Here is a 22259-nt window from a genome sequence, read left to right as displayed (position 1 = left end):
TTTTCCTTGCATTTTCACCAATTTATGTTAAACTTTATATTTTCCTATAATTTTTTAATAATACTATGGCTAGTATCATGAGTTTAAAAGAATTTAGAGTTGCCCAAAACCAAATTAAACATAAATCCTTAGTTCTGTGATTTCCATCCGTGCCCAGGGTTAAAAACATTTATGACATAAATATGTAAAATCATGATTGAATAAAAGGAAGACGTTGACAGCATGTTGGATAAATGTGAGATATCTTAACAAATGATTTTTAAATGAGGCCATCTGTTAAAGCTTGCTGATGCTCTGAGTCTGGAGCGAGAGGTTATTTATGTTTTCACGCAAATCAGCCTTTAACCAAAATACTTTGGAAAAAAACAGATGCCTTATAGAAATTCATTATTCCCAAAATAATTACATCCATCTAACTATTAACATCCTTTCATGCAAAGAATAGTACCGTGCTAATAATCCTTTCATGTGTGAATGTGAAGTTACTATATTTTTGCTGTACTACAATGCCGTGGTTTCTCCCAATCCCCACCTCCATCCTCACCCCCTAGGAGATGTGTGCCTGATTACCAAGACCAATTTTCTCCTTATTTAGCCAAAAATGATTAACCTTTGAAAGTCATAGTACAGGCTCTTGAATGTGAACTACAATCGAAAGATAAACTTAATATTTCATACATTTTTCCTGCTACTAGTATGGTGTTTTGGACACCAGTAAATCTTACCATCTATTCTGGAGCAGAGAAAGTTTTCCTAATGGAATACAGTTGTGTCAGGTGTCAGTAATGTTGAAGATTTTAGGTTGCAATTAGAATAAGACAGAGTACTTTGTAAACTTAATATCAGTACAACAGAGTCCTGTTTAGAGTGTGCACTCAGTATATGCCAGTTGAACATGGATTAGTGATGTTCTGCTAGCAATGAATTTCCACTAGCTGGTCATAGTAACTCAATTGCAAGGAGTAAACTGTAGGCAGACACACCTAGCAACATAAACTCAAAACATAAATTTGAACATCCATGTTAGCTTAATTTGAACTTGTATTAAGACAAGCACATTCAAGTTTGAGGCCAACCTGAGACTACATAGTGAATTCCAGGTCAGTCTGGGCTAGAGTGAGACCCGACCTCAAACATCCCCACCCCAAAAAGCACATTCATTGAGAATTAGAGACAAGAACTGAAAGGACTTTTTATTTTCAGCTTTCATCATTATTGATAATATAGTAGCCGGGTGCGTGTGTGTGTGTGTGTGTGTGTGTGTGTGTGTGTGTGTGTGTGTGTCGTAAATTATATGCAGACTAATATTGTTCTTTTTTCTAGTTTATGGCATTTTGTTAACTTTGTTACTAAGCACGGCTCTGTACCCAATTTCTGCAGCATACAAGCACCTCACTCAGCATTCACCTTAGTGCTTTGGGACCCCTTGGGGCATAGATTCTTTATTTAGTACACTAATGAAAGCATTATTAATTATTAATTGGTGTTTTCTTGTCATATAAGAGTGCTTTTAAGTATGCTCATGCTTACTTAAAAATAGTGGTTTACCCATGGGAAACAGCCCATTTCTCTTCCCAAGTGCTCTTTGAGTTGAAGCACTTGTCAGATGGAGAGTGAAAGAAAGTCTGGATAATTACACATGTGAAAGCTCCCACCCGGCTCCTCTCTTGTCATGGGAAGTCTATAAGCACTAATTTTCTACCTCAGGTTTCATGTGCTCTATAAAGTAGCATGGTATAGTTAACTGCCAGTGAGGTTCTGCAGACTGCAATGCATGGATTGAATCTGAAAGTTAGCTTTAGCTCTAGCACTTACTGGGTGTGTAAGCTCAGCAAACAGCTCTCTGCCTACGTTTTCTCACCTAGTAGATGGAGATGACAAGACAGTTTAGGTGATGATTCAGTAAGTTACTGTATTTGAAAGACTTGGCCTGATTGGTTGTGGTGGTTATGAGTTTTTACACTGTTGCAGTTGCCTTGTTGCTTAGACAAAAACAGCTGATGGAAGGAAAATTTTTATTTTGGCTTACTGTCTAGCAGGGAAGCTTGATGATGGCAGGGGAAAGCATGGCATGAGCAGAGGCTGGGCATCACCTCTGTCACAGCAGGTGGAAACAGCAGTAAAGTGAGCACAACCCAGAGATCACTGGAGCTCACAAAATGCAAGTTCCCAGATCAATAAGAGACTCCATCATAAGGCAGAACAGGTAGGTTAGTAATGGAGAGGCACATTTAGCATTTTTTCCAGCCACTGCAGGTGAGCTCAAGGAGCACTACATCAGCACATACACACACACATACATACATCACACACACCACGTGCCACACATACTGCACATGCAAAGATGAAGTAAAATTTTCAGACCATATTGCTACTTTTGCCTCATTCTTACTACTTTTCAAGTGTCATTTTCTTCTCATGCTGCTAAACATCAAGTTCTTTACACAAATAGATATGTGAGAAATGTTGTCTGAGAGGTTGGAGAGATGGCTTAGCAGTTAAGGAGCTTGCCTGTTAAGCCTAAGGACTGAGATTTGATTCCCTAGTACCCACATAAGCCAGATGCACAAAGTGGTGCATGCATCTGGAGTTCGTTTGCAGTGGCTGGAGGCCCTGGTGCACCCATTCTCTGTATCTGCCTCTCTCTCACTCCCTCTCTCTCTCTTTTTCTCTTTCTCCCTCTCTGTCAAATAAATAAATAATATTAAAAACAAAAGAAATGTTATCTGAGACTGGAGAAATGCCTCAGTAGTTAAATTCTCTTTTATACAAATCCTACCATGATAGGTTCAATTCTCCAGTGCCCATATAAAGCCGGATGCATAAAGTGGTACATACATCAGGAGTTTGTTTACAGTGGCAAAAGGTCCTGGTCTAACCATATGCATGTTCTCTTTCTGCCCCACCCCTTTTTTCTTGAAAATAAATAAATAAAATGCTTTTTTAAAGAAAGATATTTGTTTGTGCTGAAAGTGGAAGCACGTGAAACCATAAAGCCCGTCGAACAGGATACTGTTTGAGTGAAGACTCTTACGCCATCAGAACATCCCTGCCACTGTGGCTTTCTTATGTTAATGGGGGCAAAATACTTCACCTTTCTTACTGATCTGTAAAACTGGTCCAGCAATAGTATTAGCATCATGGCATTGCTGTGAAATCAGACTGAGAAGTGCCAAATGCACTTTGCACAATCCTGACACCTGGAAGTATCAGTCAATATTAGTTATAATCAAGTACTTCTTTTTTTTTTTTTTTTTAAGTAGGGTCTCAATCTAACCCAAGCTGACCTGGAATTCACCATATAGTCTCAGACTGGCCTCAAACTCATGATGGTCCTCCTATCTCTGCTTCCCAAATGCTGGGATTAAATTGTAACTCATTTATTTTCATAATTCATTTTTATTTGGATACTTTAACATTTATTTCAGTTCCTGCTGACACCAAGACACCAACTCTACCTCCTCACAGTTCTTATATGAAGACTTCAAAAGTCTCACACTGAAAAGCAGATGTTTCTTGGCACCAAGCCAGAGTGTATTGGTGCACATCTTTATAGTCTCAGCACGTGAGATCAAGGCCATCCCAGACTACAGAATGAGCTCCACATTTTTCTGGGCTAGAGAGGGACCCTTCTTTGAAGCGGGGGGAAATATAAGGCAGTTATTTCTGCCATTTCAGGTAGCTCAGCAAGTCAAGTAAGTACAGATAATTAAAATTATACCCAGTCTCAGGTATTTTCATTGAACATTTTCTCAGAGTACTTCTTTGTTATGTCCCTTATAAATTCAAAACATAAGATTAATTTTGTACATTATGTTTTTGAGACCCACTAATTCTTCGTGAAAATAAAGGAAAAAAATAATGAAGTCATGTAACACAGGTACTTAATTTTTTTTTAATCTGGGGTAGTACTATGGTAATTAATGCTTATTTTATGCAAAGTAAACTGTATCTGTTCATGGACACATTACTGTCAAGAAAATATTACTTGTCTTAATTATCAGTAATGAAGCAGGGATAAGCTGTTCACTTAGATAGAATATATCTAATGACCTTTTCAGTTAGGGGTTGTGGTGAAAGGTATCAGTTTCACAAATTATGCTTCATTCAGCTTCTGGCCTTTGTGTAGATTAATGTTTTGTGGATGAGTTTTAAAATCACTCATAAATTGTGTTTGGTGTTTAAAATTGATTTAGTGCCTTGCATTTAGTACATCCTTTTCTCATTATAAAGCCTCAATTTTACCCACAAGCTTAAGAAAAATAGATTGTGATAAATGTAGGATTGCCTTACTAACTGTCAATGTTTCTTATAACCTTACCAAATATAATTCTACATATATTTCTATTTGTTTAACCACTTAAGTGGCAAAAGTTTCTTTATTTTTAATTAATGTAACAGTAAATACAATGTTGATAATGATAGTCTTGAACTAGGAATGTGAGTGTTTATAATACATCTTTCCTTTCTAAACTTCTTAAGATGACCCAAAACTGTTCTGCTTGGAAGAATTTGTGATATCATTCCAACCATACTTTAGGAAATAACATCTATCTCATGGTATTGAAACATCATTTAAAAACACAAGGGCTGGAGAGATGGCTTAGTGATTAAGGCATCTGTCTGAAAAGCCAAAGGACCTCTGTTTAATTCCCTAGGACCCACATACGCCAGATGCACAAGGTAGCACATGCGTCTGGAGTTCGTTTGCAGTGGCTGGTTACCCTGGTGTGCCCATTCTGCCTTTATCTCTCTCTGTCTCTCTTTCTCTCTCTCTCATAAATAATAAATAAAATATTTAATAAAATAATAAACATATTTATTTATTTAATAAAATGTTTAAAAACACAAGCTTGATATAGTAATGTGCTCCTGTGATCACATCTGGGAAATAAAGACAGGAGAATCAGGAATTTGAGCCCAGTCTAAACTAAGGAGACTGGTGGAAGGGAGGAAACCAAACAAGAAATTCATAGATTTAATCTTATTTCAACTGAAAGAAATATCACATGTCTTGAAGTAAGGATTTAATTGGTGGTAGGAGTTCATTGTTAATAGGTAATAAGGCACAAAGTGGTTCTCAACTTTTTAAGTTATAGAATCTTTCCCTTATGGAAAATCTGATGCAGAAGCAAACATGAAATCTAACAAAACTGGCACTGCACAATGCTTGAATTTCACGATTAGTAAAGCAGTTTGAAGGAATACAAAGCTAGAAGGCACATTGTAGATATTATGATCCTGATGCTCTTGTTGACATAGTCCATGTATTAAAATCGTAGAGGACAGTAGAGACCATTTGTTTCAACCCCCACATATTAGAAATCTAACCTCTAATCATACAGTGTCCTCAGTGTACATTAATCTGGTCAATAAGTCCTGTGAAGTCTGAAAGTATTTTTAAGTAATGGAATAATTTTTCCTAGTCTCTGTTGCCCTGATACTATAAATAATGAATTGTGAAAACTATTTAAAAGAACAATTTCTGAACAACCTAATCTTTATACAGAAAAAGTAGGACATAGATTTTCCTGCTTCAACATTTGTAAAGTCCTAAGTCCATAACACATTAGCTCTTTGCTTCTTGCCCCATTGTTCATTTTGAAGAGTGTAGACTGAGGGGAGCCAGAATTCTTCTGGCTTTGCTGAAGAGCCAGCTGCAAAAGCAGTCAGCAAGACAGGACTTTTCCTATGGTGTATTTGAATTGCTGCTGTTCCTCAAAAGCAAAGGTGTTACCTATATTGGGAACCTACATCCTACAACTCCTTCACTCCTGCTGTCTTTCCAACCCAGCTAACTTCTGTGTGTCCTGCATACTTTTGGTTAAATGTCTGCCTCCTTCAGGGTTTCTCTGAACTTTTCCCTTAAGTTGGAATTAGATGCCTCTCAGCATCCTGGAATTCTGTCCCAACAGTAACCACTTCATTGTAGTGTTTTGTCATCTGCTGGTACATGCTAAGCTTCTCAGAGACCACTGATGATCTTGTTCATCAGTGATTCCCCACAGCCTAGAAGATTATATGATCCAGGGCTACTGGCCTGTGTTGTTAAGTAAGAAGGGACAGGCATACATTACACTCACTCCCCACTCAATCTAAGTGCCTGCCAAATGAAACGTGTCCTAAACTGGTTCCTTGCTGAGAAGCAGACACTGACTTCTCATTTGCAACATTTCTTTGAGGTTTATTAGTTTATATTTTACTCTCAGGAAGAAATCTATAAACCTATTTGTGGGTTTCCATTTGATTTAGTACATTATTTTCCATTATTGAATTTGATGCTCAAATTATGAACACTGGCTACTAAGTACCTCTTCAAGTTGGCTCATGTTTCATGTCTTATGTTCTTGACACTCTTTGGGTATCTCCTTATTTTCTGGCACAGATTGTAGTTTCATCTCATACTTTATGTGACCTGGCCCTAGATTTAGCTATTTTGCCAAGAGTCTTCTAACAGGTGCACACTTTTTGATGTGTGGGTAAAGATACTTAAAAATCAGTATCTGAGAACAAGGAGTGTTTTCTAGGTTATTACTGCTCTAAGCAAGACAACAGTAAGAAACATATATATGTATATAACACAGAAAACTTCAATTACATCTACATGTATCTGTATAAATGTGTATGTGCACATATGAGTGTGCTTTAGTTTCTTGTTCAACTCTTTCAAACTTCATGCAGTGTTTTATAGTATTACTTGTTTTACAGCAGTTTATCTAGATTTGAAGAACAAATTTTTATTCACTAGATTCATATGGTACATGGTTATATACATTTTTATCTTAGCCCCTTAGTCTTGCAAGACTCATAAGTTACTGGTCTTTTACTTTGCTTTCCTATAGGAGTGACCTCCTCCTCACTCCTTTTCTATAAGTATGTTAACAAAGAAAATTCTGTTGAGGTTAGAGAATCAAGCTGGGCATTGTGGCATACGCCTTTAATCCCAGCCCTCGGAAGGAAGAGGTAGGAGGATCACCATTAGTTTGAGGCCATCCTGACACTACACAGTGAATTCCAGGTCAGCCTGAGTTAAAGTGAGACCCTACCTTGGAAAAAAAAAAAAAGAAAGAAAGAAAAAGTAACATAATTCAAATTTCCCTCTGCTTTTACTAATGCAGTTATAAACACATGTATAGAGAATATGCATGTTTTTGTTCATTACATTTAAAAGTAAAATGGAAAGGTTTTAGAATCATTTCTAGTTAAAGTTTTCTCAAATATACACTAGAGTTAAGTGTAATAAATAACTCATAGAAAGATAAAGGGTTTATCTAAAATAGTCTTATGACTAAAATTTATCATGTTTAATACAAATATGTGTTTAAAGTTTCAAATTGAAGTATACTACGCATATTTTATACTGGAATAGACTAACATTCCACCCCCGCTACAGCTGGGACGGTTAAACAATAGTATTCAGATCTGATGTAGCTATAACAGATGTTCAAATGCCAAGGCATATTATACTTGAAAATGTGACCATTTAAGCCTGTTAAATATAAATTGCTGTTCAGGCGATGTGCATTATTTTCTTGAAAATGTTCTTTAGAACAAAGCACTTTCTTAAGTCTAGAAGAATCTTGATTAAATTTCAATGGGTCTTTTTTTGTATTTATTTATTTACAAAGAGAGAGAATGGGTACACCAAGGCCCCTAGCCTCTCCAAATGAAGTCCAGATGCATATAACACATTGTGCATGTGGCTTTATACAGGTACTAGGGAATTGAACTGGGTCGTTAGGTCTTCGTAGGCAAGTGCCTTAACCAACGAGCCATCTCTCCAGCCCTTCAATGTGTCTTTTTTTTTTTTTTTTTTTTGGTTTTTTTTTGGCTGACCTGGAATTCACTATGTAGTCTCACAGTGGCCTCAAACTCACAGCGATCCTCCTACCTCTGCCTCCCAAGTGCTGGGATTAAAGGCGTGTGCTACCACGCCCAGTAATGTGTCTTTATTTAACTGAACATTTTCTTTCTTAACTTTCTCAAAAAAGTATGCATGACAATTCTTTCGCTTTATCTCTTGCATTCCGTCCACCTAATCAGCTGTTTTGCCAACACAAAAATAATATAATGAATCATTGAAAGAGTAGCACTTGGCTGGGAAGATGGCTTATCAGTTAAAGGTGCCTGCTTGCAAAACCTGTCGGCCTAAGTTCGATTCCACAGTACCTACAAAAAGCCAGATGCACCATGCATCTGCAGTTTGTTTGCAGTAGCAAGAGTACCTGGTATACTCACCCCCTGCCCACCACTCACTCACAAATACATAAATAAATAAATATTGAAAGAGTGCTACTTTTTTGATAGAAGTCTGATCAGTTGTGTTTAAAAATCTTGATTTCACCAGGCGTGGTGGCACACGCCTTTAATTCCAGCACTCGGGAGGCAGAGGTAGGAGGATTGCCATGAGTTCAGGGCCACCCTAAGACTCCATAGTGAATTCCAGGTTGATTTCTTTATTACCTCTTCTTACCTCTTCATGGCTGGAGCTCGCTGTACTTTCTCAAACTCTTTCCTTCTCTTAATCTAAAAGTCTCTCTAAACCTTAAAAAAAAAAAAATCTTCATTTTGGGGCTGGAGAGATTACTTAGTGGTTAAATGCTTGCCTATGAAGCCTGAGAACCTAGATTCGAGGCTCAATTCCCCAGGACCCATGTAAGCCAGATGCACAAGGAGGCACATGCATCTGGATTTGTTTGCAGTGGCTGGAGTCCCTGGCGTGCCCATTCTTTCTCTCTTTGCCTCTTTGTCTGTTGCTCTCAAATAAATAAATAAATTTTTTTTTTAAATTTTAATCACCCTGATACCAAAACCAGGCAAACGTAGAACAAAAAAAAAATTACAGACCAATCTCCCTCATGAACATATATGCAAAAACTCTCAACAAAATATTGGCAAACAGAATACAAGAATATATCAAAAAGATCATTCACCCTGACTAAATAGGCTTTATCCCAGAGATGCAGGGATGGTTCAACATACGCAAATCTATAAATGTAATACATTATATAAACGGGTTGAAGGACAAAAATCACATGATCATCTCATTAGACGCAGAGAAAGCATTCCACAAAATCCAACATCCCTTCATGATAAAAGTCCCACAGAGACTGGGAATAGAAGGAACATATCTCAATATAATAAAGGCTATTTATGACAAGCCTACAGCCAACATATTACTAAATGGGGAAAAACTGGAAGCTTTTCCACTAAAATCAGGAACAAGACAAGTGTGCCCACTGTCCCCACTTTTATTTAATATAGTTCTGAGCCGGGCGTGGTGGCGCACACCTTTAATCCCAGCACTCGGGAGGCAGAGGTAGGAGGATTGCCGTGAGTTCGAGGCCACCCTGAGACTACATAGTGAATTCCAGGTCAGCCTGAGCCAGAGTGAGACCCTACCTCGAAAAACCAAAAAAAAAAAATATATATATATATATATAGTTCTGGAAGTCGTAGCCATAGCAATAAGGCAAGAGACACACATAAAAGGGATAGAAATTGGAAAGGAAGAGATCAAGTTATCATTATTTGCAGATGGCATGATTCTATACATAAAGGACCCTAAAGACTCTACTAACAAACTGTTAGAGCTGATCAAAACCTACAGCCATGTAGCAGGATACAAAATAAACACACAGAAATCAGTAGCCTTCATGTATGCTAACAACAAACACACAGATGATGAAATCAGAGAATCACTCATATTCACAATTGCATCCAAAAATAAATAAATAAATAAATAAAGTACCTTGGAATAAACCTAACCAAGGAAGTAAAGAATCTCTACAATGAGAACTTTAAAACACTCAAGCAAGAAATTGCAGAAGACACTAGAAAGTGGAGAAACGTCCCTTGTTCCTGGATTGGAGGAATCAATATTGTGAAAATGGCAATCCAAAAGCAATCTACACATTTAGTGTAATCCCTGTCAAAACTCCAAAGGCATTCTTCATGGAAATAGAAAAAAAAAATTCAAAAATTTATTTGGAATCACAAAAAACCTCGAATATCTAAAATAATACTGAGCAACAAAAATAAGGCTGGTGGTATCACCCTACCTGATTTTAACCTATACTACAGAGCCATAGTAACAAAAACAGCGTGGTACTGGCACAAAAACAGACATGTAGATCAGTGGAACAGAATAGAGGACCCAGATGTAAGTCCAGGTAGCTATAGCCACCTGATATTCGATAAAAATGCCAAAAATACTCATTGGAGAAAAGACAGCCTCTTTAGCAAGTGGTGTTGGGAAAACTGGATATATATCTGTAGAAGGATGAAAATAGATTCTTGTCTCCATGCACAAGAATTAAGTCCAAATGGATTAAAGACCTTAACATCAGACCTGAAACTCTGAAACTGCTAGAGGAAAAAGTAGGGGAAACCCTTCAACATATTGGTCTTGGCAAAGGCTTTCTGAATACAACCCCAATTGCTCAGGCAGCAAAACCACAGATTAATCACTGGGACCTCATGAAATTACAAAGATTTTGCACTGCAAAGGACACAGTGAAAAAAGCAAAGAGGCAACCTACAGAATGGAAAAAAGTCTTTGCCAGCTATATATGTGATAGAGGATTAATATCTAGGATATACAAAGAACTCAAAAAGTTAAATAATAAGGAATCAAACAAGCCAATCAAAAAATGGGCTATGGAGCTAAATAGAGAGTTTTCAAAGGAAGACATACGAATGGCATATAAGCATCTAAAAAAATGTTCTACATCACTAGTTATTAGGGAAATGCAGATTAAAACTACATTGAGATTTCATCTCACTCCTGTCATATTGGCTACCATCATGAAAACAAATGATCATAAATGTTGGCAGGGATGTGGAAAAACAGGAACCCTTCTACACTGCTGGTGGGAATGCAATCTGGTCCAGCCATTGTGGAAATCAGTGTGGAGGTTCCTAAAACAGCTAAAGATTGATCTACCATATGACCCAGCTATAGCACTCCTAGGCATATATCCAAAGGACTCATCTCATTTCCTTAGAAGTACGTGTTCAACCATGTTTATTGCTGCTCAATTCATAATAGCTGGGAAATGGAACCAGCCTAGATGCCCCTCAACTGATGACTGGATAATGAAGATATGGCACATTTATGCAATGGAGTTCTACTCAGCGGTAAAGAAAAATGAAGTTAAGAAATTTGTAGAAAAATGGATGGATCTGGAAAGGATTATACTAAGTGAGGTAACCCAGGCCCAGAAAGCCAAGCGCCACATGTTCTCCCTCATATGTGGATCCTAGCTACAGATGATTGGGCTTCTGCGTGAGAAGGAAAATACTTAGTAGCAGAGGCCAGTAAGTTAAAAAGGAGATATAAAGGGAAGAGAAAGGAAGGGAGGAGGGTACTTAATAGGTTGGTATTATATATATATATATATATATGTGTGTGTGTGTGTGTGTGTGTGTGTGTGTGTGTGTGTGTGTGTACAATGATTGAGATGGGGAGGTAATATGATGGAGAATGGTATTTCAAAGGGGAAAGTGTGGGAGGGAGGAAGGAGGGTATTACCATGGGATAGTTTTTATAATCATGGAAATTGTTAATAAAAATTGTGAAAAGAAAAAATAAATAAAAATAAAATTAAAAAAAAATTTAAATCTTCATTTTTTACTACAACATGATTAGACAATTTTAATTGTAGACAATAATTCTTTTTTAGAATTTTTTTTTTACTGTTATGTATTTGAGTGCAACAGACAGAAAAAGAGGCAGAGAGAGAGAGAGATAATGGTCGCGCCAGCCCTCCAACCACTGCAAATGAGCTCCAGATACGTGTGCCTCCTTGTGCATCTGGCTAACGTGGGTCCTGGGGAACTGAGCCTTGAACCAGGGTCCTTAGGCTTCACAGGCAAGCATGTAACCGCTAAGCCATCTCTCCAGCCCAATAATTCTTTATTTAAGAGGTAAAAAATGGGTGTGCCAGGGTCTCCTGCTGCTGCAGAATAACTCCAGATGCATGCATTACTTTGTTCATCTGGCTTTACATGGATATTGGAGAAATGAACCCTGACCAACTGTTAGGCTTTGCAAGCCTAACGGTTTTCCCTTTGAGCTATCCCTGTAGCCTGTGTAGTCAGTAATTCTATTATGATCCTATGACATATTAGCTAGCATTTAATCTCTGACTTTAACATGCATGTGCTATTTATTCACTTAACATTGTTAAATAAGTGAAAGGTTACATTCCAGGGTTTAAAAGTTCATGAAATGTTTCTACCAACTAGTCTTCCTTCCACTTTAATGTCATCATTTCTTCCTCCTATTATGCAGGTCTTGTATAGGCAGCCTCAGCCACTGTGAGGCCATGAATACCACAGGTTTTGTGATCTTTTAGAAGGTTCTTAAACTTTCTCAACTTCTAGTTTGTTGTATGTAAAGCACAGATGTTAATGCCTATCCAAAAGCTTATTAGAGGAAGTAGTTGATATAAAAGTGCTTCCTTAAAATTTCTGTGAGGAAAATGAATATTATTTGTGCAAAACCCTTAGTTTAGTGACATATTCAGAGAGCAATGAAGAACTTGTAGGTACTCACACTTAAATTAGACATTTCAGAGGACTTTGCACACCATCTCTTATTTCAGTGCGGGGCTATCTTTGGGGGTCTGTGTGTATGGATAACAGGTTTCCAAGTACAGCTTGGATCATCTTGTTTAGTGGACTTGTGAACATGATACCTGCAGAAGACCCTATGAGTGTTTGGTCTCTTATGGCTCCTTTAGACTCCTTCAAACCATAAGGATCCTGAGTGACAAGCTGAACAATAAAACAGGCAGGTAACAACTATTATTTCTTAATTATCCCCAGAGAGCCTGTAACAATTCTGACACCTCTTCAGATTTAATGTGGTAGGTATATGATTGAACTGCTAGTTTTAAGCAGTTGTAGTAATAACATAGTATTTTTCAAAGTATGACTCATCGTTGCTTTTTAAAGTCTGAATAAAGTGTATATTTAATATAGCGTATGTATTATAACTTGGTTAATTTCAGAGAGGATGTGAGGCAGCTACCTAATTGCCTTTATTATTTCTGTTGAAATGGAAAATAACTATACAAAATGGAGCCTTAAAAGATTGTCTCCTCAGTATATTTTCTCGAGGGCACAAAGTTCTCAAACTTTTCTCTCCAACTCCAACCATCCTACAGCAAGCCTGTGATTTTTCTGGTGGTCATCTATGCTGTCTTGTCACACTGTATTTTTTTTTTCAAAACCTCAAAATATTTTCTAACTAAAAAAAATACATTACTAGAGCTGGGCATGGTGTTACACACCTTTAATCCCAGCACTCAGAAGGCAGAGGTAGGAGGATCACCATGAGTTCAAGGCCATCCTGAAATTACATAGTGAATTCCAGGTCAGCCTGAGATAGAGTAAGAGCCTATCTCAAGCAATCAAAACCAAAAAATAATAATAATAAAATACTGCAATTGCTTTCACTTCAGGCTAATAAGCCCTCTCATAAAGTAATTCTTGGTATTTGAAATTGAAGGCCAAAACATAGAGGGAAGCAGAAATAGTTTGAGCTATCAGTGGCAGCTTTTATATACATATATGCCAGAAAATTTAGCATTCAAAAATGTGTACACATGTGCTCAGTACTTTCACTTAAGCTAGAGCACACTTTTAAGGACTACTAACAGTACAGCAAAGCTTAACCATATTTTTATGGCCCATGCCATCTGTGCGTTTGTTCTACTTATAACAGTAATAGAGAACTCAGAAAAACAATGTAGCTTGTGATGCTTTACACAAATATCTCGTGACAGATTATTATCCCGTATCCCTTCAGGTTCTACTTTTGTATTGTGGGCTGTGTCTCTCTAATAACAGAAAGTCTTCTCAGTTACTGAAATATGATTGATCCCAGCAGCAGATTCAAAACTCATGTTTTCACTCTATGAGAAGAGAGAGAATGGGTGCCCCGGGGCCTCTTGCTGCTGCAGACAACTTTAGACACATGTACCACCTAATGAATCTGGATTTTCTGTGGGTACTAGGGGACTGAATCTGGGCCAGCACTCTTTGCAAGCAAGTGCCTTTAACTGCTGTGCCATTTCTTCGGCCCGTGTTTTAACTTCTTGAAATGAATTTTTAACTTAAATGAAAGAAAACATATTTTAATGTATAATACTATCTGACCTTTTGGTGTCTAAAAACAAAATTTTTCAAAGTTACCCTGTAAATGTACTTACATTTAACTGCTTTTTTGTTAGGAATAGTGAACTGAAATGGGCATGTTTTTTTTTAAATATATATATTGTTGTAGAGGCTAAAGAGACAGCTCAGTGGGTAAAGTACCTGCCACACAAGCATGAAGACCTTAGTTCATATCCCCAGCACTCGCATAAAAGCCAAGTGCAGTGCTGTGCTCCTGTAGTCTCAGAACTTGGAGGTAGACACAGGAATTATCCCTAGGGCTTGCTGGCCAGCTAGTCTAGCCAAATTGGTGGGCTCATTGAGGGACCCTTTCTCAAAAAAGAAGGTGGAGAGCCACTTAACAAGATACCTCACGTTGACCCTTGGCCTCAACAAGCATGCATACCACCCTCACACACACACACACACACACACACACACACACACACACATTAAAATTTGAATTTTGGAAAGTAAGAACTCTTGTGATAACATTGAATTCAAGACAGTTTCCCCTATTTCAGGGACCTTTTGCATCCCTCTACCTCTGTCAACTATCAGAGTCATTTCTTACACAGGGACACCTTCCACAACCTTGGTACATCAGTTTCTTCTCTTAGATTCATCACATTAGTTTATGTGTGCTGGTATGATTATGTGAGTGAGATTTTAAAACCTGGCATAGTTTTTTTTTTTTTTTGTTTTGTTTTGGTTTGGTTTGGTTTTTCAAGGTAGGGTCTCACTCTAGCCCAGGCTGACCTGGAATTCACTATGTAGTCTCAGGGTGGCCTCGAACTCACGGCAGTCTTCCTACCTCTGCCTCCCAAGTGCTGGGATTAAAGGCATGCACCACCATGCCCAGCTTATTATTTTATTTTTATTAAACAGTTTTGTATTCAATAGTTACAGTCAGTTTGGTACCATTATTAGGCTCATCCGTGATCTACCCTCTCCCCTTGGCCCCTCCTTGTTGAGGTATATGGGTCGTGCATTGTGGAGTTAGCCCACAGTTATTGGTGATAAATGTCTCTGCATATCATGACCCAACATGTGGCTCTGACATTCTTTCCACCCCCTCTTCCACAAAATTTTCCTGGGCCATGTTGTATTCATTTTTGGTCTGCTTCATTGATGAGGTGTTGGGTACCTCTGGGGCTCTGGCTCTCTGATTTGGTAGGAGTTGATTTTTCTCTGTGTTGATCTCCTTTTCCCTTGTGTTGGTATCCAGTTCATCAGGAAAACAGCACTCTTGCTTGTTTCACCAATTGTTCTTTGTTTCAGCCCGGGCCCTTTTGAAGTATGATGGGGTGGCTCTCTCCTTATCTGAAAAAGACAAGCAGATTCTCCAATGGAGAATAGGTTAGCACCAGGACAAATGAGATAACCCTTACTTTTTTATAGAGAATTAAATAGGTGTAGACCCTCTTGTAGCCCATGATTGATGGTAGCTTGATACTAGAGAGTAGGCTTATGTTTGGATATGGTTCTGACTTGTTTCCCAGCTCCAACTATGGGTCCCATGCCACTGAGGGAATTAGTTAGCCAAATCAAGAGCAGTTGGTTCCCCACCATGGCTGTATGCCACTATTGCACTTGTGTGGGCATCACACCAGGTTATTTGCTGCTAAGTAGGTTAGACCATGAGTTGCTTGGATGGATATTGGTCAATTTCCCCCAGTCGCCCACGTAGCACCTTCTGGCACTAGACACACTGTCTGGGGACTACCATTGTCCTCATTTTATATCACATTTACCCCTAAGTATTTTGAGCTTTTTGTGAATGGGATCCTGTTTTGGTATCCTTGCATTTCCATGTGATGTTTAAGTATCCACTTAATGATGCTACTAGTTTCTCAGCTCTCTTAGAATCTTTAGCTAATGACTTGTTTCCCCCTTTCCTGATATTTTTATTGCTATGTCTGCATATATTGTCCAGGACTTACAATATAATATTACATGTTGGTGAAATTGGGCATTAATCTTTGCTACAGATTTTCATGATATTTCTTTCTTACTATGAAATAAACTCATTTTAGATATCCATTAGATCTCATTGTATTTTCTACCTCATGATAAGTTTGAATGGAGTATTTTTCTTCTGATGTTTCTGTCTCAGGCTTTTAGCATGATAACTTCTCATTGTGAACTTCTGTAATTTCTCCTTTGTTACTTTTATTTCATCTCCTCTGCAGTGCTGTTAACAGAGGTTTCTGGATCTCATATTTATTATCTTTATCTAGTATTTATCAGTTCTCTAACATTTACTATTCTTTGCTCTTTGATTTTTATACTGGAAGGATCTTTTAGTTCACTGAACCCCCCACAGTTGTATCCATTCTCTTGGGCAATTGAACTTTTTCCATGTTCTCTGATTGATTATTTTCCTAACAGCCACTTAGCCCACGTGATGGCCATAGTCTATATATAACAGTCTTCTTGTGCGTACATTGAAATGTGTTTCATTTTGTGTGAGCTTTTCTTGTGGAGCATCTGTTAGCATTTTAAATGTCATGTCGCATGATGCTTGCTTCGGCTCCTATTTTGTACCAAGATGAATGTGGGTCCCTTCTATCATCTCCCTGACTCTGCTGCTGATCAGCAGCAATAGTGAGTGGAATGTGCTTCGTAGTGGAGAACAGAAATCAGTCTCCTTGTGCCTTTGGAACATTTGGTATCTCCCTAGGATCATTGTCCCAGGTCTTGATATTTTAAAGAATTTCTGTCAGTAAAGTAGCCTAATAAACTTGTAACTCTATAACTTATTCCTATAATCTCTTTGCTTGCTTTCTTAATTTCTCAGTTTTTTAACCTTAAAGTATCTTATCTCTTGCCTTTATTGTCCTTTATAGTTAGTGTTTTCCTCTAGGTAGACGGATTGTTGTTTTTGAATAACAAGAAAACCGTTACAAAATTCTGCTTTATCTTAAAGCCTTTTTATATAATCCTGTAAAATGTAACACTGATGTTAAGTTTAGATTTTAATTTTTTTAGTATTTTATTGATTTGCAAAAAGAGAGAGGGATGGACAGAGGGAGTGAGAAAATGAGAGAGAGAGAATGGGTATGCCAGGGCATCTTGGTACTGCAAATTAACTCTGGCTGCATGTGCCACTTTGTGCATCTGGCTTTAGGTGGGTAATAGGGACTTACACCCATGCTGTTAGGCTTTGTAAGCAAGTGCCTTTAACTGCTAAGTCATCTCTCCAGGCCATATTTTAAAATTTTAATTGTATATGGCTCTAGGCATGATTTGAAAAGCCAATTCTCACTTATCTCCAAGTATATTATGATATTTCATATTACCTGCATCAAAATTTCAAGTTTTGACGTACTTCATTTACTTAGCTGAAGATGTTTCATTTAAAATATGTACTGACTAACCATAATATAGCCAAATCTGATAAACAGTTATGAATCAATTTCAGTAAGTGTGATTATTATTGATTTTTTTACAAAAAGACTGTACTCTTATATCCCTTCTCCCTCACCTGCATTCTACTGAGGGTCCTCAGTGGGGTTATTGGTATTCATTGTGGATTCCTGCAGGCCTCAGTCATTCTCTATGCGGAGGAGAGAAAGGTGCCTCAGACTAATCCTACCCACCCTGAGGCTCTTACAGTCTTTTTACCCCTTCTTCCACAATGTTCCCTCAACCTTGGTGAACATGTTAGAAATCTGATTTAGTGTTGAATTTTCTGTAGCCCCTGGATCTCTATTTTGATGAGGTTTGAGTGACCACGGTGTCTGTTCCTATTTTCCTGGAACTGGTTTTCAGGCTAGTGAGAGCAGAATAGCTCTTGGGCCCAGGCAGATGTGGTGGAGGTGATCATCTCATTGTCAGCAGTTTGTATCCTGGATCTCACCAGTAATCTCATAAAATGGATTTCCCAACCAAAAGTCAGAGCAACTTGGATTAAGTGGGATAAGCATTTGGGAGACTTGTTGATGTGTATGCCCACTCTTCTTAGCCAAGGAGCAGTGAAGGTTCTCCCTGCTTATCCTCGTTGGCAACTATGATCCCCCCACAGCTCCCATAGCACTTACTGGTTTCCCAGTTCCAGCGTGGTCTCTTGATGTTCTATGACTGCAGGCTGTGGTGTCTTCAGCAATAAGGTCTTACCTTCTAGTTCTGGCAGATAACCAAGTCCTATGGCGATGACCTGCATTATTATGGGGAACTCATGTTCAACAGCTCACTCTGGGGTGGGGGCAACCCAATTCTGGCTCTGGGATTTATTTATCAGCCAAGGCCCATGTTTTTAGGGTTAAGCTTTCTCCACCTTTTACAGGACTCTTCTAAACAGGTATTTTTTTATTAGTTATATACACAGTGTGTATACAATCATGTTGGTATCATTGTTAGCCTCCTCCCTGTCCTGCTCCCCTCCTAGGGACCCTCTTCGTTAGGGAATGTGGGTCATGCCTTATGGGGTTAGCCATCAGTTATGGGTTAGAGTCAATGTCTCTGTGCATAATGTCCCAACTTGTGGCTCTGATATTCTTTCTGCCCTCTCTTCCGCAAATTTCCTAAACAAGTGTTTTTTTAAGTTGTGGTTTTCTTCTACTGCATCAACATAAATGTCACATAAAGTTATGTTTATCTTTTCCAGCACTTGAAGGGAAGCTTTGAGCAACAAATCTTGTAGAACCTGAATTATTTTCTAACATTTGTCTACAACGAAACACAGTAAAAAAAAAAAAAAAAACAGTGCTGAAGCATGTTCTGAAACAAGTGTAATTTTTGAAGATGCTCTTTAGCAGTGTCCTTGCCTAAGGTCTCCATTGTTTGTATAACTGATTTAAGGTGCTCAGAGCATTGTAGCTTTCACAATTTTATTTAAATAAAAATGTGTCTTAGGCTGGAGAGATTGCCCAGTAGTTAAAGGCACTTGCTTGCAAAGCTTGACAGCCCAGGTTCAATTCCCCAACACCCATATAGAACGATGTGTCTGAAGTGGCAGGTGGTTTTGGCCCACTCTTTTTCTCTCCCCTCCCATTTCTTGCTCTTTCTCACTCTTATAAATAAGGAAAAATTATATTTTTTTTCAGAGATGTCACCTTATCAGATAATAGGGGGAAAACATGACAAAGGGTGTGGAATCTGTCATGTAACATCATTGAGAAACAAACAGGTTATTACCTTATTTTCAGATGTGCAACAGTCTTCAAAGAATACAATGAACACTGGAGGCAGAAAGTCAACCAAGTTATGGTTCCCAGATCCAAACTATATGATATTGTTAATAGCATGGCACAATTAAGAAATAAGTGCCACAGAAAGAGAAGGGAAGCCAACTCAGCCCAGAGATTTGGGAGGCTTCCTGGGATTGGGGATGGCTATCCTAATTATTAAATACTGACAAGCAGTTCCCTTAAGCAAAAGAGAAATGTGAGAGCCTTATTAGAGAGATTATACTGGCAGGTTTATGGAGAAAGGATTGAAAGGGTCAAGACTTGTGACCAATTCAAAAGTGGCTGGCGTAGCCTATAGAGACCTAAACTAGAAAATTCAGTGAGGAAGAGGAGAAATGAACAATCAAGAGACATGAAATAAAAAGACAATCAAGCTGGACATGCTAGCACATGCCTGTTAGCCCCAGCTCTTCAGAAAGCTGAGACAGGGGATCACTTGAGTCTACAAGTTTGAGACCAGCCTGTGTGACATAGAAAAACTCCATCTTAAAAGGGAGTGAGCAAGAAAGGCAGACAAGAGGAGAGGAAATGAGGGAGTGATGGAAGGATGAAGGTAAGGTGAGGAAAGAGGGGAGGAGATAGGTAAAGAAACAGTAGGAGAAAGGAAGAAAAGGAGACATTGTAGCCTATAAGTAATGTTCATTATTTCGCAAAATGTGGAGCCAGTTTGTTTTTCAGCAATAGAAAAGTAATGTACTCACTATTCTAAGGCATGCCAACCCAACAACTGCCAAACTGAAGGTACCTGAGTCTCCACTAGCTGCTGAAGCCTTCTTATTAAAAAATTATATTTTTTTAAAAAATGTGTCTTGCCTGGCATGGTGATGCACACCTTTAATCCAAGCACTAGGGAGGCAAGGTAGAAGGATCACTATGAGTTCAAAGCCAGCTTGAGACTAATTCTAGGTCAGCCTGGGCTACAGCAAGACTCTACCTCAAAACATAAAAAAAAAGAAATTTTAAGTTTTATTTCTTCTAGATTTCTTTTACATTTGAAGTTAAAATTTAGTCTTTATTTACTTACTTTTAGTTTTTCGAAATAGGGTTTCACTCTGGTCCAAGCTGACCTGGAATTCACTATGTAGTCTCAGGGTGGCCTAGAATTCATGGTGATCCTCCTACCTCTGCCTCCCAAGTGCTGAGATTAAAGGCATGCACCACCATGCCCGGACTTATCTAAAACCAAACAACTCTTTTTTTTAATTTTTTTTTTGTTTATTTTATTTATTTGAAAGCGACAGAGAGAGAGAAAGAGGCAGATAGAGAGAGAATGAGCACGCCTGGGCTTCTGGCCACTGCAAACAAACTCCAGATGTGAGCGCCCCCTTCTGCATCTGGCTAACGTGGGTCCTAGAGAATAGAGCCTCAATCCAGGGTCCTTAGGCTTCACAGGCAAGTGCTTAACTGCTAAGCCATTTCTCCAGCCCCTAAGCAACTCTTTAAAAAAAATTTTTTTTTAATTTTTACTTGAGAAAAAGAGCGAGAGAATGGGCAATCCAGGGCCTCTAGCCTCACTCCATATGAACTCCAGATGCATGTACCACCTTGTGTATCAGTTTATATGGGTCCTGGGGAATTGAACCTGGGTCCTTTGCCTTTGCAGGCAAGTACCTTAACTGCTAAGCTCTCTCTCCAGCCCCCAAACAACTCTTAAAGACCATAATTAACTGGACTTACTAAATTTCCTAATAGGTCATAACTGTACATCCTCTCTTTGAATATTTGCAGTATCTGACTTAAAGTCATTTGAGTGAAGACAAGCTTGGTGCAGACAATTGCTAATGTGGTGTTCACATGGGTTTAAGAGTCCTGAGTAGGAAAAGTTCTGCATATGACTTGGTGGGAACAAGATATGAGAAATCATGTTATAAACTAGATAAGAATACTTTTTTATTTGTGTGTGCATTTTGGTGGACAGGGTATCTTGCCACAGCAAATGAATGCCCGACGCAAATGCCATTATTTGCATCTAACATTGTGTGGATGCTGAGGAACTAAAACCAGGCTAGCAATCTTTGCTAGCAAGTGCCTTTAACTGCGGAGCAATCTCTCCAACCCATAGATAGGAATATATTTTTTAATGTACAAGGAGAGAGAAAAGAGAGGCAGATCTAGAGAATGAGCTTACCAGCACCTCCAGCCACTTTGAACATACTCCAGATGCATGTATACTTTGTGCATCTGGCTTGATATGTGTACTGGGAAAACAAACCCAGGTGGTTTTGCAGGCAAGTGTCTTAACTGCTGATCCATATCTCCAGCCCCTAGGAATACTTTTAAACAGTATTTTCAATCTTAAGATCTCTGTCTTCAAGAAAAGTCATCAGAGGCCAATTAAGTTGATAGGGGAGCTGCTGCCTGGGAAATGTAATGTCTAGTGAAAGACCCAACTCACATAATTGTCTATTCATTTGTCAGATATTGTTAAATGCTTGGTATGTGCAAGGGACTGTGAATTACTCTGTAATGATACTAAAACCCATAACATATGATTTCAATCTCCAAGAAAGAGATTATTATGAAACCTGACATACCACACTTAGGTATTTGCAGACTTAGGTATTAGTTCCAACTCTGCAACTTACTAGGTGTCCAACTTGAAATAAGCATCTTATTCTTACTCTTAGGCTCTTTTTCTTCAACTTGAATAAAATGAAGTAATAATAACAATACCTACCTTGTTCTAAGAGTTAAATGATAAAATGTGTGTGATCCCAGTATATTGATGGCACACTGTATAGACTCAGCTTATGTTACTACCATAATAGTGTTGCTGAAGTTTGGTTTGGAAAACAAGATTTACAATTTAAGTCAGATACCAATTCAAGATAGCAATAAGTTAAATTATTATTACTGTATAGTAAGAATGAAAGAACATGTGTGTACTGTCTCTGAGCAAGCTGC

The 22259-nt window shown here is 38.3% G+C and overlaps 1 protein-coding gene and 1 long non-coding RNA gene across 5 annotated transcripts in view; one reads left to right on the top strand and one right to left on the bottom strand.

The window, feature by feature from the left end:
- Positions 1-22259, top strand: part of Elp4 (elongator acetyltransferase complex subunit 4) — a 214685-nt gene that overhangs the window by 128848 nt on the left and 63578 nt on the right. The window lies entirely within an intron of this gene.
- LOC123462908 overlaps positions 15427-22259 on the bottom strand; it is a 54781-nt gene continuing 47948 nt past the window's right edge. Inside the window, exons 5-6 of the long non-coding RNA XR_006638554.1 lie at positions 18207-18322; positions 15427-15486 (exon numbers count right to left, since the gene is read on the bottom strand). This is a non-coding gene — a long non-coding RNA (uncharacterized LOC123462908). The remainder of the gene's footprint in view (positions 15487-18206; positions 18323-22259) is intronic.

This window comes from Jaculus jaculus, chromosome 8, assembly GCF_020740685.1.
Source record: "Jaculus jaculus isolate mJacJac1 chromosome 8, mJacJac1.mat.Y.cur, whole genome shotgun sequence".
NCBI classification, from domain to species: Eukaryota; Metazoa; Chordata; class Mammalia; order Rodentia; family Dipodidae; genus Jaculus; species Jaculus jaculus.
Note: the sequence above shows the minus strand (reverse complement) of the source record. Positions and strands in the feature narration are given on the sequence as shown.